This window comes from Cibotium barometz, chromosome 40, assembly GCF_041138505.1.
Source record: "Cibotium barometz isolate CiBa-2024 chromosome 40, ASM4113850v1, whole genome shotgun sequence".
Lineage (NCBI taxonomy): Eukaryota > Viridiplantae > Streptophyta > Polypodiopsida > Cyatheales > Cibotiaceae > Cibotium > Cibotium barometz.
In genome coordinates this window covers 10,776,746-10,800,813 of record NC_141085.1, presented here as the reverse complement: position 1 = coordinate 10,800,813, position 24,068 = coordinate 10,776,746, and the positions used below count along the sequence as shown (strand labels likewise).

The 24,068-nt window shown below is 48.2% G+C and overlaps 1 protein-coding gene across 3 annotated transcripts in view; it reads left to right on the top strand.

The window, feature by feature from the left end:
* Positions 1–24,068, top strand: part of LOC147615191 (CCA tRNA nucleotidyltransferase, mitochondrial-like) — a 106,137-nt gene that overhangs the window by 69,233 nt on the left and 12,836 nt on the right. The gene's annotated exons all lie outside the window — the stretch shown is intronic.

The window sequence follows — 24,068 nt, the reverse complement described above, 5'->3', positions numbered from 1 at the left end:
TGAAGGAGAGATTGCAATCTATCACCATGCGTGCAGTCTTCTCATTCGCGGCTTTCATCTTCGCCTTCACATAGGTGAGGTTGTTAATGTTTGCACTGATGGCGGTTTGCCTCAAAACCGGAGAGCTCTCCTCCCTTGGCCTCTTTGATTGGAAGTTGGAACTGCTTGAGACAGAGGCGGAGCCGGCGGATGGGATTGGCGAAGGAGTCACGGATGCGGAGGTACCGGACATGGAAGCTCCCCCACGTCCACCTTTGCCTTGGTTGCGGATGAGCGAGTACTTCTTCACTATACCATCCGCAATTTCTTGGGGAATCTCCTTGCACGACGCCACTTCCCCACCAAGCTTGGACACATGTGCAAGGAGCCTTGTGACGCTACTTGTGTAACCCTTCCCGCAAAAGTTACACGTCCATTTCCATGACCCCGAATTACCGGTAGGTTTCTCACCCGTGGTGGTGTATAAGGCAAAAGCCTCATGCTTTTCCTTTCCTCCGGACCTCATTGCCAAAGTGGCAAAGTCTAAAGAGAGAGAGAGAGCTTGAGAGAGGGAGAGGGAAAGAGAGCTTGAGAGAGAGAGAGAGAGAGAGAGAGAGAGAGAGAGAGAGAGAGAGAGAGAGAGACTAGAGGGAGAGGCTAGAGCCTCAGCTCTAGGTAGTAGGCTTGAGAGAGAGAGAGAGAGAGAGCTTGGGAGATAGATAGAGCCTTGAGAGAGAAAGAAAGAAAGAAAGAAAGAAAGAAAGATTTTATTAACGTCTTCCAAAAGACCGAACTCGGCCTATGAGACAAATCGGAGTACCTGTATGGGGTATCCTTTGTCATCCCAACAAAATGAAAAAGTACTGAATAAAAAAGCTGAATCTGGGTGTGCAGGGGATGGAGCTCTATTACTAGGAGAATGCAAAGCTATATGCATGGAGTATGAGGGAGCTTGAGAGCTTGGGAGATAGATAGAGCCTTGAGAGAGAGAGAGAGCTTGGGAGATAGATAGAGCCTTGAGAGAGAGAGCGAGCTTGAGAGCTCTTATGCAAGGGCCAAGCCTCAAGGCTCTAGAGACTAGCATGGAGGTGAAACTTGAAAGCCTAGGCCCTAAAGGGATCCAAGGGCCAAGGCCATGTGTGATGTGGAGAAACCTGAATTAGGGTTAGGTTAGAGTTCATTCATGGGAGACATACACAGAGAAGCAAGGGAGAGAGAGAGAGAGAGTTGTGGGGATAAGTCAACTCATGAAAAGCATGAGTGTGTGACTCCCCTATCACACATGTATATTGCACTAGTACACATAGTGCACTTAGTACATTAAAAGTACTAAGTGTACTATGTACTATAACTTATGGGCTTGTACACACTATAAGGGTGGGCATAACGCCTTTACCCCAACAACCTCCCACTTAAAGGCAAAGTGCCCTTAAGTAAAGGAAAAGAAAAAATCAGCATGTACATGATAATATACAAGGCCATATCAAGGCTGAAAATGGCCTCATCCAATGCCCATCAAGTGTCTGCAATGAGCAAACCGCTCCGGAGGCAAACTCTTCGTCAACAGATCAGCCGGGTTGTCATCCGTGTGAATCTTAACAAGCTGAATTTGCTTGTTCTCTATCACCTCTCTGATGAAGTGATACTTCACATCCACATGCTTCGTCTTTGCATGAAAGACAGGGTTCTTTGCCAACTGGATGGCACTCTGACTGTCACAATGCAACAATGGAATATCCCCTGTATAACCCAAATCAACCACTAACCGAGATAGCCATAATGCCTCCTTGCAAGCCTCTGTGGCTGCAATATACTCGGCCTCTGTAGTAGATAAGGCAGTGCACTTCTGCATCCTGGATATCCATGACACAGCACCTCCTGTGAATGTAAATACATAACCGGTAGTAGACTTCCGGTTATCTGGATGACCGGCATAATCCGAATCCGTGTAACCATGCACTAATGCATCCTGTTTGCCAAAGCAAATGCACAAATCCTGTGTGCCCTTCAGGTATCTCATGACACCTTTCACTGCTTCCCAATGCTTCTTGCCAGGGTTGGCCATGTATCTAGAAACCACTCCCACTGCAAATGCAATGTCCGGCCTAGTAGCAACCATGGCATACATGAGACTGCCACAAGCTGAAGCATACGGAATCTTAGCCATATCAGCCCTGTCTCTATCTGACTGTGGGCTGTCCATAGCACTGAGTTTCACATATGGAGGCAAAGGAGTACTAGCCTTCTTCCCCCCGTCCATATTGAACCTCTGCAAAACTTTGCCAATATATTCCTTCTGAGACAAATACAACACATGCTGATTTCTATCCCGAAGTATCCGCATACCCAAGATGTGATTTGCATCACCCAGATCCTTCATATCAAAGGTCTCATGCAGCCTCTTTTTCAATGCATCCATCTCTTTACGAGATTTCCCGGCAATCAACATATCATCAACATACAAAATGAGAATCAAGAGACTGCCATCCAAAGCTTTCTTGGTGTACAAGCAGTGATCAATGTCACTTCTCCTGAATTTCTGAGATTTCATGAATGTATCAAATTTATGATACCATTCTCTTGGTGCCTGTTTGAGCCCATAAAGACTCTTTTTCAGCTTGCATACAAGCTTCTCCTTTCCACTCACTGCATAACCCTCTGGCTGCTGCATATATATCTCCTCATGGAGATCACCGTGAAGAAAAGCAGTCTTCACATCCATCTGAATCAAGTCCAGATCATCATGTGCAACCAAAGCCAACACAGCTCTAAGTGTGGTCATTTTGACCACTGGAGAGAAGATCTCATCAAAGTCCACACCATATTCCTGCTTAAAGCCCTTAGCCACTAACCTGGCTTTGTATCTTGGCTTTGCATCTGGTGCAACTTTGAGCCTGTATACCCACTTGCATGGCAAAACCTTCTTGCCTGCAGGCAAAGGCACCAATTTCCATGTTCCATTTTTATGCAGAGAATCCATCTCTGACTTCATGGCACGCTCCCATAGAGCCTTGTCTGCCCTCTGTAAAGCCTCCTTGTAACATGAGGGCTCCCCACAGTCAGTGAGCATCAAGTAGTCAACCCCTGGAACAAACCTGTCAGGGGCTCTGGAGGGTCTTGTGGACCTCCGTACCCAATGACCATCATTTGCAGGTTGCTGTCCAGCCTGCATATCACCCATTCGTGGCTCCTGTTCCATGCCATAAGGCTGAAAAATCATGCCCGGTATCTCCTCTAACTGTGGTATATCCATAGGGATATCTTCTGCCATCTCTGGCTGTCCATTTGGACCATTTTCAGCACCATTTAAGGGCTGGTTTTCCTGCTGTAATGGCTGATTTACAGCCCTTTGTTGTTGTCCATGATGTCCATCATCATCAAAGATGACTCTGCCAGGCTCCTGTTGCCTTGCAGGCTCCTTATACATGCATGTTTCATCAAAAATGACATCATTGCTGCGTATGATCTTTCTATTTATGGGATCCCAAAGTCTATACCCCATTTCACCTCTGTCACCATATCCTAGGAATATGCATTTGTGAGACTTGGGATCAAGTTTGGTGCGCATTTCCCTGCGTATGTGCACGTACGCAACGCAACCAAACACTCTCAAGTGCTTGTATGACGGAGGCTTCCCTGTCCATACTTCTTCTGGCACTTTCCCACCAAGCCTCGTGTTAGGTGACCTGTTTATAAGGTGAACGGCTGTCATAACAGCTTCAGCCCAAAAACCATGAGGTAATGCAGCATGTGACAACATAGAACGGACCTTCTCCTGAATGGTCCTGTTCATCCTCTCTGCTGTCCCGTTTTGTGGAGGATCATAAGGAGTAGAGAGCTCCCTCTTGATGCCTTTAGCATCACAAAAGTCCTGAAACTGTTTGGACATATACTCTCCACCGTTGTCGGAACGCAAAGCCTTCAGTGTTTTGCCAGTTTGATTCTCAACAAGAGCAACAAACTTCTCAAACACTGAGAATGTATCGCTCTTCAAACGAAGAGGATAGACCCACACCTTGCGTGTGGCATCATCTATAAAAGACACAAAATATTTTGCCCCTCCCAAAGAAAGCTGAGGCATCTCACATACATCTGTATGCACAAGCTCTAACTGAGCATCTTTCTGTCCAGGAGCTTTCTTGTGGGGGCACTGTAGTTGCCTACCATATATACAATGCTCACAAAACTGAAAACTTGAAAACTTTAGAGAAGGCAAGTAACCCAAACGAGACAATTGCTCCATTCCCTTGACACTCATGTGTCCCAACCGGCTATGCCACATAGAGATTTCCGGCAGCTCGGTTGCATTTACATTAGCATGGTGACAAACACCTGCATGCATAAAGTAAAGAGTGTCCACCTTAGAGCCTCTGGCAACAACCAGTGAGCCCTTACTAATTTTCCACTTTCCACTACCAAATGTGGTAACATAATCAGCATCATCAAGCTGTCCAGTAGAAAGCAGATTCTTCTTGATCTCAGGCACATGCCTGACATCATGGAGCATAAGCTGTGAGCCATCTGAAAATACAAGCCTCACATCACCTCTGCCAAGTATCTTGCATGCATGGTTATCACCCAAATAAACCACTCCTTCATTGCCAGCAGTGTACCTGACAAACAAGTCTCTGCAACCTGTGACATGAAAGGAGGCACTTGAATCAATGATCCATGAGTGCATACCATGACCACCTGTAAGAAGTGAATGGGCATCAAGTGAAGACGTAAAGAGGACCTCATCCTCACTGCCACCTGCATGTGACACATTGATTTCTTCAATCTTGACTCCACTTTTGCCCTTTGGCTTTACATCTTTGGCTTCATCCTTGTCTTTGTCTTTGCCTTTTCCCTTTTCCTTTTGATCATTTTTCCATTTGTAGCATTGCTTTTTGATGTGTCCCTTCTTGCCACAATAATGGCATTCCAAATCCTTTTTGGAGCGAGACTTGCTCCTTCCCCTTTCTTGGCTTTTTCCCCTTTGCTGGGATCTCCCACGTGCATTCATTGCATTGGACTTTCCAACAGAGTTGTTTTTCCTGTTCATCTCTTCTTGAAGAAGAGCACCCTCAACATCTGCATATGACAGCATAGCATTCGAATTGCTAGTGGCTGTCCTGAATGTGTCCCAACTCTCTGGCAAAGTGCATAACAAAAAAGTGGCTTTGAACTCATCGTCCATTGCCAACTTTTGATTGATGACCTGGCTGACAATACCATTAAACTCATTGAGATGGGCTGTCATAGAAGCCCCTTCCTTCATCTGAAGGCCTATGAGTTTCTTCAACCAATACACTTTGCTTGAGGCACTTTGTTGGGCATACAAGTCCTGCAATCTCTGCCACATTCCCCAAGCTGTCTTCTCTTCACGAATGCTGAAAAGTAATGAGTCTGACACAGACAACATGATAGTAGATCTTGCCAGCTCATCCATATCTTCCCACTCTTCAGCTGTAAGAGAAGCGGGCATCACACCCCTTTCTTTGATAGGCTTGTGCTGCTTTTTCTGAAGCAACACATTGTAGCACTGGGTTTGCCAAATATCATAATTCTGCGAGCCTTCAAGCTTCTTGATGTGAAGCAATGAAGAGCTCTCACCTGTGGTTGCCATAGCAAAATGCAACCTGTAATGCCTGACTCCCTGCAAATGTGCAAACACTGCACCCAAGATGTGCAAACACTGCACCCAAAGCACACAAAGTGCTTACAAATGTTCTCCCAAGCTTTATCTCCCACTGCGGAAGCAAGAATGCAACTTTTCTCCCACTTTTTGTGATGAAAACACCAAAATCTGGTTGCTGCAGATTTTGGACAGCACCTTGAATGTGCTCTTTTGCCCTTCCAAAGTACTGTACAGCAGTACTAAGTGCTTACAAATGATGTACCAAACCTGTACCGGCAATTTCAGCAGCTGAATTTGAACCTTTTGATCACTCAAAACAATGTACAGCCATGCCAAAACTTGCACAAAGCTGTGCCAAATCTGTACCAGCAGGTACAATAGCAATAAATGCTCTCCTGGCTGTCCAAATGAGTGAAAATCAGACTTTTACAGTCACGAACACTGCATACAACAGTCCCGAACAGAAATTGGGCAAAAGCCCCTTGACTGCAAGCTGATTTTTGAGGATTCAAGGCATAAATGGCTTGCCTGCTGCTTTGCCAAGCTCAACAAGCATACGAACTTGAAAAGCCCCTTGATTTGAGATCAATTTCTGATCATGCATGGTACATTGGCGCACATGAAGGCATCCAGAGTGTTCACGATGCTTCCCCCTGGCCACATATACATCAAATACATGAAAGCCCCTTGATTTACAGGCACATTGAGTGCTTGTAAGGCATCAGCACATTAACCACAGCATCAAATGCGATTGCCTGCATGCAAATCAACTCAATCGGCACAAAAGCCCCTTGATTTGCACTGCAATTTGCTGCAATTTTGCCCAAATGTGCGATTTTTCACATCATACAGCATGTATGAGTGCTTAATTGCACAATTACATCAAAAGCCCCAAATTTTGACATCCAATTTCCTGCAAATTGATCCTGATTTGACCAATTTCCTGCAAATTTATCCTGATTGTGACCAATTTCCTGCAAATTGATCCTGATTGTGACCAATGTCACCCAATTTTGCCAATTTTGCTCAAAATTGAGCAATTGGGCACTTGTACCTGCTCAATTGCTTGAATTGATAAGAAATTCGCAAAATTGAAGCAAAAATACCTTTCAAATTTCTGATTTTTTCCCTGATTTGCAGGCGGGTTGATGAATTTGGTGCTGATGCTCCTGTTGTTCTGTGTAGGCATTGACAGGTTGCAGGTTAAGGCTTCTCCCACACAGTTGTGTGGGATGATGATGCTGCTGCTGATTAGTAGTTGGGGCTTGGGCTGGCAGACTACATGCTCCACGAAAGCCCTGCTCAGCAGCCTCCTCTCCAAGCTCCAGCACCTGCAAGCTTTTACGCTGGAAGCTATTCGTGAGGAAGCCTGCTCCGCCTGAGTATGGACGTGTGCTGCCTCAGCCACGCTACAGGTCGCCTAGGGCTGCTGCCTTTGCCCGCCTAGTGCCTTCGCTCGCTATGTGGACTAGCTTCGCTTAGTAGCGCTACGGTGACCAGCGGTTGTTGGCTACGCTCATCGCTCATCGCTCATCCACCCAGCGCTACGGCTACACACAAATTGGGTAGTGATGTTGCTTCGCCTGCGCCGTGTATTCGCCTAGAGCCTTCTACGCCCAGCGCCTACACACCTGAAGTCAATCGCTTGTTGCTTTGGATTTGCTTCGCAGTGCGCCTTCTACACGTTTGAGGTCGACATGCTGCTTGCTTTGGACTGGGAAGAGAAAGGCGACCAGAATTCAGCACGACCAGTTGATGTAGGCGCCTCACCACATTCACACGAGCAAGCCTGCTTGCACAGAGATTCGACGGGCACCGGCTCTGATACCAGTTGATGTGGAGAAACCTGAATTAGGGTTAGGTTAGAGTTCATTCATGGGAGACATACACAGAGAAGCAAGGGAGAGAGAGAGAGAGAGTTGTGGGGATAAGTCAACTCATGAAAAGCATGAGTGTGTGACTCCCCTATCACACATGTATATTGCACTAGTACACATAGTGCACTTAGTACATTAAAAGTACTAAGTGTACTATGTACTATAACTTATGGGCTTGTACACACTATAAGGGTGGGCATAACGCCTTTACCCCAACACATGTGGTCCGTTATGATGAAAAAACGGCTACAACAAACGGGAGACATGCGTGAAAAAATGGGCGAAAAAAATGATCAGAAACGGGCAAAAAAAAATGGTAAAAAACGGGCAGTTTTATCGGACCGTTTCGTTGTTGTATGGTACGAAATGGTATGGCGGTACGGCCGTTTCGCTGGACCGAAACGTCCACTGGCGTCATAACCGTTTCGAAACAGTTTCGCACTACTCGTTTCGCATCGTCTCGTACTTTTCGTGCCCGTGCTGCGGTACGCGTCCCGTAGACAACTATGCATAGAAGCTCTCTACATTGTAAAGGAGTAGACACTGCCCTTAGCACTCCAAAAGGAGGCAAGCGGTAAGACCCTCCTATTTCCATCAGACCCATGATTTTGTATCTCATTGCCATGCATGTGTGGGATCCCCTCATTGCCAATGGAGGAGGGGTTGCTATCCTTGTAAGAGGAATGCCCTCATGGCCAAAGGAGGAGGAGATGCTACCCTCACCGATTGGAGGAGATGTGCAAAGAGGAATGGGGAGAAGAGATGCAAGAACCATGTTGACATATGCTCATGGAGATCCATTTGTAATCTACTCAAGCATGGGTGGCAGCCATGTGTTGGCCATGGTGTGAGAGTGCCCAAGGTAGCAAGCATGTGGGAGAGGCATGTATGCAAGAAGCATGTCTCATATGACAAATGGCATGTATGGTTGAAGCATGTCAAGCAAAGTACAAGCAAAGCTCAGAGATGTCTTCATTCTTGGAAATTGGGTGGAATCATCTTGATCCAATCATCTCCTATAATGAAGGGAGAGAAGCATGCATGACCATGAATAATACTTGAGTGTGTGTGAACAAGCACTAAGGCTTGCATGTAATGAGGAAACCCTAATTAGGGTTGTGGTGATACCCTAGCCACTATATAAAGGGGAGGTAACCCTAACACGCCATTGTGTGGGGTAAGCCATTGCTTTGGCTGAAATCTAAGATCATTATTCTTGGATCCAAACTTGAGTTCTCTCTCTTTCTCCACTTGCTCTTTCATGGTATTATTGCTCTCTCACACACTAGCACAATGGTGGTAATCATCTCCCTCATCTATGGTGATGATCATGTGTTGGCCGTGCTCATTATCTCCTTGCTACCATAGCTTCTGCATGTTAGCTTGCTCTTTGTTTGGTTGCCATTGTCAATCCTTTGACAGGCAGCCCCTCAGGCAGCAAAGCACTAGGCCCGACTTCGAGTGACCCAGCTGACAGCGAGTGACGGACGGTTGACCCACGCGCGAGTCGCTAGACGACCACTAGAGCCGGGCGCCGCCGTGCGCTCGGGCAAATCTCAGGAGGATTCGATTCTGTCAGAGAATCGTTGCGAGCATTTATCTCAGCATTTCCCATCGGTGATGCGCCCTCTCCAGTCCCGGAGCGGGGGCCCCTGGCCCCACTAGGACAGCGGCCACCCCCCCTCTTGACCCCCAGTGTTCTGAGAGGCCGGCTGGCCTTTCTAAGCCCGTGGCGGGCCCCTCCCCATAGCTTTCCTCTCCGATGGATCTCTCACAGTAGCACCCCTCCCCAACCTCTCCGCCCTCCCCCTTCTTCTCCCTCAGCCTCGACACCGACTATACCCGCCACAGTGCGCTCCGCCTTTATCATCCCCCCCCCCCCCCCCCCCCCCCCCCCCCCCCCCCCCCCCCTTATCTACCTCTCTAGAGCACTCTCGTCACCTCCTAGCAGCCCTTGACTTGGAGTGGAGGTAGCTGGCGGGATCAGTCTGTTGCTTGATTCACCGATTTTCCGAGCTGGTAGAGATGACCATTGCTCTCCTGCCAGAGTCCCTAGGTGGGGCCCCTTAGGATCCTGGGACAGCCTGTGGACTACAGTTTCTTCCGATGTCTGTCGACGGAAGGGATTGACATGTTTGAGGAGACAATAGCCCTGGTTTGGGTATGTGTGGTTTTTCACCACTCCAGGTTTTCTACGCCAGATAATGGCGCAATGATCTTCTCTTTCGCCTTCAGTGCAGCCTTGGGTACAGAGTGGGATCTTGAGTTGGTGGTAGCTGCCATCCAGGGTCAGACAATCGAGCTCTCCCATCATCTCCGCGATCTTTGCATCATCGACATTCTCACCCATTTTTGGCCTCTAGCTGGGATGGAGCTTGGAGGTTCAGCCCATCGAGCACAGGCCGGGGAAATGGTAGTCTCTAGTCTGGAGGTGCTGCTCATTGTGATCATGCATACTTCTGCTGCGGTACCTCTTCCCCCCCTCTTACAGATACCTACATTGTGATCTATGGAGTTCGGAGCATGCATATGCGCGCGCTTGTAGAGAGTGGCGTCACATGGAGGATAGGATTAGTGCCCACTTGGCGCGTCGTCGCCCCCGCACGGATTGTGATTATTCTGTCTAAACCCTCGCCCAAGACTCTTCGAGTGGAGGGTAGTTGCACTAATGCCGTATCACGTAGAGATTGATACGTGGATTGTTTCATGGAACTTTCAGGGTTTAGGGGGCCTCAGTGCTTTCGTAGACGAGATGTCCTACAAGGCGAGCTTCAGAGGGCCATAGTGGGGGAGACCCATAGACATTCTTTTCCTCCAGGAGCATCATCTCTCAGAGGGTCGCACCCGTAGATGCGGGAAGATTCTTTCAGGCAAGAGTGACTTTCTGGTCCCCATCCTTTGGCCCTTTTGGGACGCAGGGAGGGGTGTGTATATTTGTCAGTGAGCAGTTGCTGCCGACAATGACTGGCTCAGGAGTCATTGTCTCGGGGCATGCACAATGGATTACCATTACTATTGGAGAGGATAGCGTTGGCTTCCTCAACGTTTATGCTCTGAATGCTGCTGCAGGTAGAGCCCTCTTTTGAAGCTCAGTTTGGTAGGCCCTCCCTCGGGCTGACTTTTGGTGCTTGGGCGGTGACTTTAAGTCTTTAACACGATAGAGGCAGCAGAGGACAGACTTGGAGGTGGCACGGCCACAGTTTCAGGAGTAGAGTACTCAGCCTGGGAGGAGATGATTCTTGCAGTCAGGGGACAGGACCCTTGGCATCTTCCAGAGTTTGGGCATAGCCCTGGGAGCCTTTGCTTGTCAAGATCGGATAGGAGGAGCACCGGCCCCAACCTCTCTAGACTAGACAGGTTTTATGTTGATGAGTGGGCTTGCAGTCGAGGGGGTATAATTGGTATTTTGGCAGGTACTTCATTTTTTGATCACGCTCGGATTATTCTGTCGATAGAGGGCCTTGGAGGCACGACAAGCATGTGAGCTTGAGGATTGCGGATATCCTCATTCAGGACCTTGAGATATGCAATAGGATAGAGAAGATATGGGCGGGATTGGATTTTCTTTCAAGCTCTGCTGCGTGCACATTAGATGAGGGCTTAGGGGAGATCAGCAGTTTCTTGCAGGAGGCAGCCCAGAGCCGATTAGAGGATTTCTAGGAGCAGCAGGAGTCTGAGGAGGAGTCTTGCCTCTTTACAGCAGCTTCAGGAGAGGTCCCAGGATAGCTAGTGGATCGAGAGTCAGCTTTGCACCGCTTGCATGGAGATTAGATCCATAGAGGAGGGGAGGGTGTAGTACATGTATCATGCCAGGGCCTCTTTTTGGACTCAAGTAGGCGAGAGAGTCACAGGTGAATTCTTTGAGATAGCTGGCCTCCACAGGAGGAGAGACAGTATTCGCAGTGTCATGGCCCTGTGAAAATGGAGCAGGACAAGTGTGGGCATGGTGGTTGCAGAGTCAGAATATTTTATGATTCACATGGGGGGTGCCCGGACAGAGTTTAAGATGTGTGGACATCCCTAGGTGTGAAGGGGGGAACTAGAAACATTAAGTTTTAATGTTTATTGGAGTTTGCCCCTAGGCCTTAGTGGCCCTAGGAACTTATTAAAGTTTGGGGCCCTAGGGATTAATTTGGGGAGGAGTTTTCTCTCTCTTCCCTCTCTCTCTTCCCTTTTTGGGAGTCGTGGAGTAAAAGAGGAGGAGTTTTCTTCATGCGCATATACACAATCGTGGAAAAGCTGAGGAAGCTCTAGGCGGCTGCAAAAAGACCAGTTTGTTGCTGTTTTCTGTGGGCTGTGAGCTGTAACAGGCCGTACAGCAGCCGTACAGTGCTGTACGACTGCTGGTTTTGCTGTGGACAGAGGAGCGCAGGGCTGAAGGACTTTTTCACTGCTGGTTTGGCTGCGCAGAAGACCTGTACAGGCTGTACAGTCTGTTTTTCAGCAAGTACATATTGTACGGCTGCCGTACAGTGTACGGACAGCCAGGTACAGCAAGTACAGTTGCTGCAGGCTGCTGCAGGTGGCGCAAACAGGTGCTGGACAGACTGTATACTCTGATTCAGGCCGGTACAAGAGTGGACAGCCGACTGTTTGTGCAAGTACAGTTCCTGGCACGTATCCCGAGGTGGTACAGACGGGTACAGTGCTGATTTTCAGATCTGTATTTTCAAGGACAGCATAAGAGCGAACATCAGGAGGAGGATACAGGCAAGTACAAGCACATGTGTGAAGCAGGGTTGTGAATACAAGTGCCTGCAAGTACAAATTGGTGCTGTTGCTTCCTCCAGTGTTGTTTCACGAGCTGAACTTGGTAAGCTCTGTTTCTGTTCATCTATCTCTCTTTCTACTGCTTGATGTCTGTTGCAGATATGTGTTATCTGGCCCCTTGTGAGAGGAGGGGTATGGCAGATTGACAAGGGTTGAGACAGAGACTGGATAGCACATGTATGTTTGAGCTGAGAAGATGTATCATGCACTTGAGTTATGCCAGATGTATGCCCATGGCTGGCCTGCTTAGTGATCTTGGCTGATCAGAGGGAGGCACAGTGTGTTGTTTGAAGACACAGATCTGTGTGCATAGATCCTCTGTGCTGAGAAGGATTTGTGGGCCGTCAGATTGGACTTACAGGTGTAAACTCTTGGCTGGTCTTTGTGTTGTACTCAGCCATTCATTTTATTATAATTGAATAAAGAAATACCGCAAGGGGCGCCAAGCTTTGGGGCCAACAGGTGTCGCTGTGTTTTCAGATTTGGGCACTCTAGCTCCAATCTGTGTTTTGTTTCTCACCTAGACTACAAGTGGACGGGTGATTGCTCCTACCGCACTCTGGTTTTCTATCAGAGGCCGGTTTCACGCAGGTTGTGTGGCTGGGATGTAGCTATTATTTCAGGTCCCCCTCCTAGGTGTGAGCCATCGCCATGGACTTTTTTCAATCCCTCCTCACTAGTGCCCCAGCATCTCCATAGGTGGTGGACGCACGTGAGAGGGTTATGCGGCATACGAGGGAGGTGGTTCCCCCTTCTCTTTGGTCATTCTTATTGACACCATTTACTGCTGAGGAGTTCGCGGAGGCATTGACGGCACTTCCGAGGGGGAAATTCTTGGCGGTGGACGGGCGTCCAATCTCCTTATTTCTTCGCCATTGGGACCTCATGGAAGGTGGCCTTCGAGCTGCCTTCAATGAGATTATGATTACAGGTGCCATGCGAAAGAGGCTCTCAGAGGGCTTGATTCACTTGATTCTCAAGGAGGGTGGTGACAGATTGGAGGTTTGGTAGTGGAGACCCATCACTCTTCTAGGGACAACCTATAAGATCTTGGCCAAGGCCATGAGCAGGAGACTTCAGCCTTTTCTCCTAGACTTGATCCACGACACTTAGGCTTTGTTCAGGATCAGAGCATTCTGGACAACATCTTTACCTTCTGGGAGGCGACAACTTCGGCCAAGATGCGGCAGCAAGACCTCGTTGTGCTACTCCTAGAATTTGAGGAAGCCTATGATAGGGTGGATTGGAGCTTTCTGGTGGGCACTATGAGCCGGATGGGATTCCCCATGGAGTGGATCTGTGGAGTCTCAAGATTTTACTCAGCGTCACATAGCCAGGTTCTCATTCAGGGAGCCCGTGGCGACAGATTCTCCCTCTCCTGCTCGGCTAGACAAGGCTGTCCTTTGGCACCTTACCTCTTCCTATTCATTGCCAAGACCATGAGTAGTTTTCTCTCTGCCCAGGAGACTAGGCTTTAGGGATTACGTCTTCCCCTCCACACGCAGGAGGAGCTGCTGGACTCATAGTTTGCAGACGACATATCAGCTTTCCTTGCAGGACATGCGGGAAATCTATAGAGATTTTCAGAGGCGATCTAGATTTTTTGCTGCGCATCAAGAGCACAGATCAACTGGCACAAGTCGTGTGGTTTTTGGGTAGACTTAGCACCCGCCCTGACTTGGCTGAATGGGAGAGAGAATTAGGGTTAGAGATTCATGTGGGAGACATACACAGAGAAACAAGGGAGAGAGAGAGTTGTGGGGATAAGTCAACTCACCAAGATGAGTGTGTGACTCCCCTATCACACATGTATATTGCACTAGTACACATAGTGCACTTAGTACATTAAAAGTACTAAGTGTACTATGTACTATAACTTATTGGCTTGTACACACTATAAGGGTGGGCATTATGCCTTTACCCCAACAACCTCCCACTTAAAGGCAAAGTGCCCTTAAATGAAGGAAAAGAAAAATCAGCATGTACATGATAATATACAAGGCCATATCAAGGCTGAAACTGGCCTCATCCAATACCCATCAAGTGTCTGCAATGAGCAAACCGCTCCGGAGGCAAACTCTTTGTCAACAGATCAGCCGGGTTGTCATCCGTATGAATCTTAACAAGCTGAATTTGCTTGTTCTCTATCACCTCTCTGATAAAGTGATACTTCACATCCACATGCTTCGTCTTTGCATGAAAGACAGGGTTCTTTGCCAACTGGATGGCACTCTGACTGTCACAATGCAACAATGGAATATCCCCTGTATAACCCAAATCAACCACTAACCGAGATAGCCATAATGCCTCCTTGCAAGCCTCTGTGGCTGCAATATACTCGGCCTCTGTAGTAGATAAGGCTGTGCACTTCTGCATCCTGGATATCCATGACACAGCACCTCCTGTGAATGTAAACACATAACCGGTAGTAGACTTCCGGTTATCTGGATGACCGGCATAATCCGAATCCGTGTAACCATGCACTAATGCATCCTGTTTGCCAAAGCAAATGCACATGTCCTGTGTGCCCTTCAGGTATCTCATGACACCTTTCACTGCTTCCCAATGCTTCTTGCCAGGGTTGGCCATGTATCTAGAAACCACTCCCACTGCAAATGCAATGTCCGGCCTAGTAGCAACCATGGCATACATGAGACTGCCACAAGCTGAAGCATACGGAATCTTGGCCATATCAGCCCTGCCACTATCTGACTGTGGGCTGTCCATAGCACTGAGTTTCACATATGGAGGCAAAGGAGTACTAGTCTTCTTCCCCCCGTCCATATTGAACCTCTGCAAAACTTTGCCAATGTATTCCTTCTGAGACAAATACAACACATGCTGATTTCTGTCCCGAAGTATCCGCATACCCAAAATGTGATTTGCATCACCCAAATCCTTCATATTAAAGGTTTGATGCAGCCTCTTCTTCAAGGTATCCATCTCCTTACGAGATTTCCCGGCAATCAACATATCATCAACATACAAGATGAGGATCAATAGACTGCCATCCAAAGCTTTCTTGGTGTATAAGTAGTGATCTATGTCACTTCTCCTGAATTTCTGAGATTTCATGAATGTATCAAATTTATGATACCATTCCCTTGGTGCTTGTTTGAGCCCATAAAGACTCTTTTTTAGCTTGCATACAAGCTTCTCCTTTCCACTCACTGCATAACCCTCTGGCTGTTGCATATATATCTCCTCATGGAGATCACCGTGAAGAAAAGCAGTCTTCACATCCATCTGAATCAAGTCCAGATCATCATGCGCAACCAAAGCTAACACAGCTCTAGGTGTGGTCATTTTGACCACTGGAGAGAAGATCTCATCAAAGTCCACACCATATTCCTGCTTGAAGCCCTTAGCCACTAACCTGGCTTTGTATCTTGGCTTTGCATCAGGTGCAACTTTGAGCCTGTAAACCCACTTGCATGGCAAAACCTTCTTGCCTGCAGGCAAATGCACCAACTTCCATGTTCCATTTTTGTGCAGAGAATCCATCTCTGACTTCATGGCACGCTCCCATAGAGGCTTGTCTGCCGTCTGTAAAGCCTCCTTATAACATGAGGGCTCCCCACAGTCAGTGAGCATCAAGTAGTCAACCCGTGGAACAAACCTGTCAGGGGCTTTGGAGGGTCTAGTGGACCTCCGTACCCAATGACCATCATTTGCAGGTTGCTGTCCAGCCTGCATATCACCCATTGGTGGCTCCTGTTCCATGCCATAAGGCTGAAATATCATGCCCGGTATTTCCTCTAACTGTGGTATATCCATGGGGATATCTTCTGCCATCTCTGACTGTCCATTTGGACCATTTTCAGCACCATTTAAGGGCTGGTTTTGCTGCTGTAATGGCTGATTTACAGCCCTTTGTTGTTGTCCATGATGTCCATCATCATCAAAGATGACTCTGCTAGGCTCCTGTTGCCTTGCAGGCTCCTTATACATGCATGTTTCATCAAAAATGACATCATTGCTGCGTATAATCCTTTATTCACGGGATCCCAAAGTCTATACCCCATTTCACCTTTGTCACCATATCCTAGGAATATGCATTTGTGAGACTTAGGATCAAGTTTGGTGCGCATTTCCCTGCGTATGTGCACGTATGCAACACAACCAAACACTCTCAAGTGCTTGTATGACGGAGGCTTCCCTGTCCATACTTCTTCTGGCACTTTCCCACCAAGCCTCGTGTTAGGTGACCTGTTTATAAGATGAACGGCTGTCATAACAGCTTTAGCCCAAAAACCATGAGGTAACGCAGCATGTGACAACATAGAACGGACCTTCTCCTGAATGGTCCTGTTCATCCTCTCTGCTGTCCCGTTTTGTGGAGGATCATAAGGAGTAGAGAGCTCCCTCTTGATGCCTTTAGCATCACAAAAGTCCTGAAACTGTTTGGACATATACTCTCCACCATTGTCGGAACGCAAAGCCTTCAGTGTTTTGCCAGTTTGATTCTCAACAAGAGCAACAAACTTCTGAAACACTGAGAATGTATCACTCTTCAAACGAAGAGGATAAACCCACACCTTGCATGTGGCATCATCTATAAAAGACACAAAATATTTTGCCCCTCCCAAAGAAAGCTGAGGCATCTCACATACATCTGTATGCACAAGCTCTAACTGAGCATCTTTCTGTCCAAGAGCTTTCTTGTGGGGGCACTGAAAACTTGAAAACTTTAGAGAAGGCAAGTAACCCAAACGAGACAATTGCTCCATTCCTTTGACACTCATGTGTCCCAACCGGCTATGCCACAGAAATTTCCGGCAGCTCTGTTGCATTTACATTAGCATGGTGACAAACACCTGCATGCATGAAGTAAAGAGTGTCCACCTTAGAGCCTCTGGCAACAACCAGTGAGCCCTTACTAATTTTCCACTTTCCACGACCAAATGTGGTAACATAATCAGCATCATCAAGCTGTCCAGTAGAAAGCAGATTCTTCTTGCTCTCAGGCACATGCCTGACATCATGGAGCATAAGCTGTGAGCCATCTGAAAACACAAGCCTCACATCACCTCTGCCAAGAATCTTGCATGCATGGTTATCACCCAAATAAACCACTCCTTCATTGCCACCAGTATACCTGACAAACAAGTCTCTGCAACCTGTGACATGAAAGGAGGCACCTGAATCAATGATCCATGAGTGCATACCATGACCACCTGTAAGAAGTGAATGGGCATCAAGCGAAGACGTAAATAGGACCTCATCCTCACTGTCACCTGCATGTGACACATTGATTTCTTCAATCTTGACTCCACTTTTGCCCTTTGGCTTTACATCTTTGGCTTCATCTTTGTCTTTGTCTTTGCCTTTTCCCTTTTCCTTTTGATCATTTTTCCATTTGTAGCATTGCTTTTTGATGTGTCCCTTCTTGCCACAATAATGGCATTCCAAGTCCTTTTTGGAGCGGGACTTGCTCCTTCCCCGTTCTTGGCTTTTTCCCCTTTGCTGGGATCTCCCACGTGCATTCATTGCATTGGAATTTCCAACAGAATTGTTCTTCCTGTTCATCTCTTCTTGAAGAAGAGCACCTTCCACATCTGCATATGACAGCATAGCATTCGAATTGCTAGTGGCTGTCCTGAATGTGTCCCAACTCTCTGGCAAAGTGCATAACAGAAAAGTGGCTTTGAATTCATCGTCCATTGCCAACTTTTGATTTATAACTTGGCTGACAATGCCATTAAACTCATTTAGATGGGCTGTCATAGACGCCCCTTCCTTCATCTGAAGACCTATGAGTTTCTTCAACCAATACACTTTGCTTGAGGCACTTTGCTGGGCATACAAGTCCTGCAATCTCTGCCACATTCCCCAAGCTGTCTTCTCTTCACGAATGCTGAAAAGTAAAGAGTCTGACACAGACAACATGATAGTAGATCTTGCCAGCTCATCCATATCTTCCCACTCTTCAGCAGTAAGAGAAGCGGGCATTACACCCCTTTATTTGATAGGCTTGTGCTGCTTTTTCTGGAGCAACACATTATAGCACTGGGTTTGCCAAATATCATAGTTATGTGAGCCTTCAAGCTTCTTGATGTGAAGCAATGAAGAGCTCTCACCTGTGGTTGCCATAGCAATATGCAACCTGTCAATGCCTGACTCCCTGCAAGTGTGCAAACACTGCACCAAAAGCACACAAAGTGCTCACAGTTGTTCTCCCAAAGTTTATCTCCCACTGCGGAAGCACTAATGCAACTCTACTCCCACTGTATGTGATGAAAACACCAAAATCTGGTTGCTGCAGATTTAGGACAGCACCTTAAATGTGCTCTGTTGCCCTTCCAAAGTACTGTACAGCAGTACTAAGTGCTCACCAATGATGTACCAAACCTGTACCGGCAAGTACAGCAGCTGAAATTGAACCTTTTCCTCACTCAAATCAGTGTATAGCCATGCCAAAACTTGCACAAAGCTGTGCCAAATCTGTACCAGCAAGTACAGTAGCAATAAATGCTCTCTTGGCTGTCCAAATGAGTGAAAATCAGACTTTTACAGTCCCGAACACTGCATACAATAGTCCCGAACAGAAATTGGGCAAAAGCCCCTCGACTGCAAGCTGATTTCTGAGGATTCAAGGCATAAAAGTCTTGCCTGTTGCTTTGCCAAGCTCAACAAGCATACAATCTTGAAAAGCCCCTTGATTTAAGATCAATTGCTGGTCATACATGGTACATTGACGCACATGAAGGCATCCAGAGTGTTTACAGTGCTTCCCCCTGGACACATAAACATCCAGTACATAAAAGCCCCTTGATTTACAGGCACATTGAGTGCTTGTCAGGCATCAACACATTGCCCAAGGCATCAAATGCGAGTGCCTGCATGCAAATCAACCAAATCGGCACAGAAGCCCCTTGATTTGCACTGCAATTTGCTGCAATTTTGCCCGAATGTGCGATTTCTCACATCATACAGCATGTATGAGTGCCCAATTGCACAATTACATCAAAAGCCCCAAATTTTGACATCCAATTTCCTGCAAATTGATCGTGATTGTGACCAATGTCACCCAATTTTGCCAATTTTGCTCAAAAATTGAGCAATTTGGCACCTGTACCTGCTCAATTGATGATTGTACTTGCTCAATTGCAAATCCCAAAAAAATTGAAGTAGAATACCTTGTAATTTCTGATTTTTTTGTTGCAGGAAAGGGGGGTGTGCTGAATTTGGTGCTGCTGCAGAAATCTGATGCTCTGATGCTGCTGCAGAAGGGGGGTGATGAAGCTGCTGTAGCTGTAGCTGATGTACGGATGGCTGGTTGCTATGAAGCGCTGGCTGACGTGGAGCGAAGCGATGGGACGCCCGCCTTGGAGAAGGTGACGTGGAGCTGAGCGCCGCCCGCCAGCGCTGTCCGCCCAACGCGTTGCTTCGCAGACTCCGCCTAGTAGCCAGCCGTAACGCTTAACGCGTTTATGCAAGCGCACGAGCCGCCGCTAAACTCCTGCCCGACTCCTCCAGCTACGCTCGAAAGGCTCCACGCTCGCCTGCCTCCCCTTCGCACTAAGCGTGTAGACGCTTGGCTGCGCCTGAATGGCTGGGCAGTCCTCGTGGCTGCTGGGCAGCCCACGCTACTGGCTGCCTACGCCCAGCTGCTGCTGGGCAGCAGTTGAGCAGCCCACGCCTGTTGGTTGGGCAGAGAAAGGCGACCAAAGAAGGCAAGGCGACCCTCAGATTAGAATTCAGCACGACCAGTACGACTGCTCCACTGCTGAGTTAAGCTTAAGGCTCTGATACCAGTTGAATGGGAGAGAGAATTAGGGTTAGAGATTCATGTGGGAGACATACACAGAGAAACAAGGGAGAGAGAGAGAGAGTTGTGGGGATAAGTCAACTCACCAAGATGAGTGTGTGACTCCCCTATCACACATGTATATTGCACTAGTACACACAGTGCACTTAATACATTAAAAGTACTAAGTGTACTATGTACTATAACTTATGGGCTTGTACACACTATAAGGGTGGGCATTATGCCTTTACCCCAACATTGGCGACCAGTTGAGAATTTCTAGTGGATCCCGAGGGGTACTCCAGTTCGATATCTTGGTTGCGAGATTGGCATTGATATCTCTCCCGAGCAGTAGCTCGCCCCGCTTCTTTTGAGTATTCGTAAGAAGCTTCTTTATTGGAGCTCGGCAAGGGTCTCCCTAGCAAGCAGGGTGGTGGCGGCGAACCAGGTACTTCTTGCCACCATGTGGTACATCACTTGGTGCAGGGCCTTTTCTCATGCATGTATTGGCCAGGGCCAAGGTGGCATGGAGAGTGATTATTCAGCCACGTCGCAGAGGGGGGCTAGGCCTCATCGACCCGGTTATTTAGAGCCGCGCCCTATTGGGCAAGCTGATTGTTAGAGGCCTCTTTCCCGGTGGTGAGCCTTGGAAGGATTTCCTATTGGCTTGGATTTCAGCACGCACTCCGAGGCTTGGGGGCCCTTGGCTGCAGTGTACCAGATGGATCTTCACAGAGATGCGAGCTCGTGGTTTTTGCCTGGCTTTTGAAGACAAATTTGCAGCCAGTTTACTTTGTGCTTGGGATCATTTTAGGTGTGCCCTCAGACACATAGCTCCAATTGCCTTAGAGGAGCGGCTTCGGTAGCCTTTGGTTTGGAATCCCTTGATCCGCTTACCCCGTGGCCACATGCTAGGTGCCCGACGGCATGTTTCTTGGGGTGTATTGAGCATGGGACCAGCCAGGTCTCTTGGAGATTGTGAAACCGGCCTTCAGAAATCTAACGGGCGGTGAAACAAACACTCGCACACAAAACACTTCATCACCCATGGGAACCTGGAAAAGTAAAACAAATAGGGGAGCTAGAGTGCTCTTGCAAATAGTACAAGGACACCGATTGGCCCCAAAATGCAGTGGTGCCCCTTGCCGTATTTCTTTACTTGAACAAAATTTGAGTACAAAGTACAACTTGTCGAATCCTCTATCAATAGGATCCCTTATAGCTTCACCCAGGACTTCCAAATAAGAACTCTCGTTATCACAGCAAAGCATTCCATAGAGAAGGCACACCTGTATGACACCTCCCTGCTTGAAAAGGTCTTCTTCATGGATCCCACAACCCTTTCCCAGACAGCAGTAGGGCTGTACCAAACCACATGTCCTTCCTATAGTCACAGCTTGCATGTAACCTCGAGAAAACTAGAACCTGTTCACATGAATCCAAAGACATGCTTTCCACATGAAACCAAAGACCTGTATTTGATAAACCATAGACCTGTATCCATAAACCATAGGCCTGTTTCCTCATTACCAAAGTCCTGTTTCTTCTCGAAATACCAATGTCCTATTTCCATGACAGATAAATCCACCTATGCACCATCCAATCACGGTGCCAAAAACCTAGAGAGAGAAAGATAGAGGACGTGTCAAGCAATCCCTAAATACACATAGGTCCAGGTCGAAGAGCAACACACATCTCTTCCAAGAACATCATCGTGTGCATATGTAGCTTGATCCTCTGCAAATTTAATCTCGTAAACAAAACCTGCTTGCGAAGAGAGAGAGAGAGAGAGAGAGAGAGAGAGAGAGAGAGAGAGAGAGAGAGAGACCCCTTGGCTGTTAGCCCCTCGGCGCCTGCTTCAGCTCACCTCCTTCCAACAGAGAGATAAAGTCAAGCGTGCTGTTCAGCCCTTGCACCTCTGTGGCTACCTGCAGTCCTTCTGGCTGCCCGACTGGCTGTACAGAGTCTCCCGCCTTGCGCCCATTGCTGGTGGCTAAAACCCATACGTGCCCATATGTGCAACTACCTGGCGAGGAGAGCCTTCATCTGATACCCGCCTGACTGCCCTGACTGGCTGTAGCCCACCTGGCGCCCGTTAGCTGATTGTAGCCCGCCTGCCTGTAGCCCATACGCGCAGCATCACCCTGTAGTCATGTGCGCAGCATCACCCTGTAGTCATGTGCGCAGCAGCCGCCTGGCCTCCCTGTGCGCAGCAGTCGCCTGGCCTCCCTGTGCGCAGCAGCCGCCTGGCCTCCCTGTGCGCAGCAGCCTGCAGCCCATGCGCAGCAGCAGCACCCTGTAGCCTATAGGCAGCAGTGCCAGCCGCCTGTAGACCATGCGCAGTAGTGCCAGCCGCCTGTAGCCCAAGCGCTGCAGCACCCGCCGCCTGCCTGTAGTCCATGTGCAGTAGCACCTGCACCAAGCGTGCCCGCAGCAGTGCCAACTCCATATGGCGACCTCTCAAGGGGATGCGCGCTCCTCCATGCGCCACCCTTCGCCTTTTTAAAAGAGGTGATATGCTTTTCTCAAAAACGCCAAAAGCAAACATTAAAAACGCATGCCTTCAATAATAATTTTTTAGTCATAAAAGGTTATTAAACCTTATAAACAATAAAATCCCTTTTGTCTCCTTTCACACTTGGGCTGGCCACCATATATGGGTTTCCTTTTCATATCCAATTGATGCATGTTCACACGGTCCATTCCGTGCCCGTGCCCGTGCCCACCTCCTTGTTGTCCAGAGGGAAAAACACAGGGTCGTCGCCCACATGCAGTTACCTCGTAGGTATAGGAGAGAGGCCTGACAGGGATCCGGGGTAGAGATAGGCTCAGCATCGACATTGACTCAGCTTTCCCTTAGGAGTGGCTGATTCCCCTAGGCCCGACCCCCCAGTGTGGCTAGGTGTGTTTACCAGACACGATATCCTCGTGGCGTTCCACGGAGCAGATGAGGATAGTGGTCTGCTTACTTTCTCTATCGGATCGATCCCATGGCAGACTAGAGAGATCTGAGCTTCCCTTGGAGGATTTTAGTGGTTGCACCTTGCAGAGGGTGAGGGTGACTGGTTTTCGGGCACGGGAATGGCAAAATTGATCCAACACCGGCCAAGGTGGCCAGGGAGAGATTATGGCGGCTATGGATATGGGAGTGCTGACCTCTCACGCGCCTTCAGTGGGACCCGGGAGAGTGGACTTGGCATGATCCAGCGGATCGGAGGAGACTCTGGATGCCCCCTTCTTTGCATATACTGCGCAGCTAGGCTGTAGGATCCAGATGTCTGAGATAGATGGCACACCGGTAGCAGCAGCACATTGGCAGTCTCAGGGCCTCTCATAGTGTTTCCTTTCACATTTCTGGAAGAGACTGTGGGACAGCTTTCGGCCAAGAAAGATCACCCTCTGTCTTTGGTTGATGGCACATAGATGATGATAGAAGTTTGGCGGTTGGTACTTGGCTAGCAGTTGGTGGTCAACCAGCGGCTTGCCCGCGGTGCAGCCACCCTGAGGAGACTCAGAGACATTGCCTTTCAGATTTGCCCAAAGGCTTAGTATTTGGTAGTGGATTCTTTGCATCTTTGCTATGGAGAGGGCATCGACCCGGATCATCACATGGGGCATTGTCGCTTGGGCCATAGAGGCTGGAGTGGTTAGGGCTTATGAGGAGGATGGGGGCGGGCTAGGCTTTCAAGTCTCTCACCATCGTATTGTAGCAGTACCAGTCACAGCCCCACCTACAAGCGACTGGTGGCCAGGCTCATGCGAGAGATGGGAGATTTACAGTAGCATAGCAGCCTCGCACATTTGGCGTGCTAGATGCAGCGAGGCCATCGAGGGTACCCACACTGCGGTGGCAGAGACCATCAAGAACATATGGCGCGATATCATTCACACCTCCACGATTAGTGGGGGAAGTTACAGGGAGGTGCTGACCGCATGCGGAAGCGGTGGGAAGCTTTCTTGAGACTTTGGAGGCATGGCCCTTTCCTTAGAGATAGAGGCGGTTACCCCATTTGGCATTACAAGCCACCTGTGTGGTTTTCGCGCCCCCTTCCCTCTTCTATGAGATAGCCTT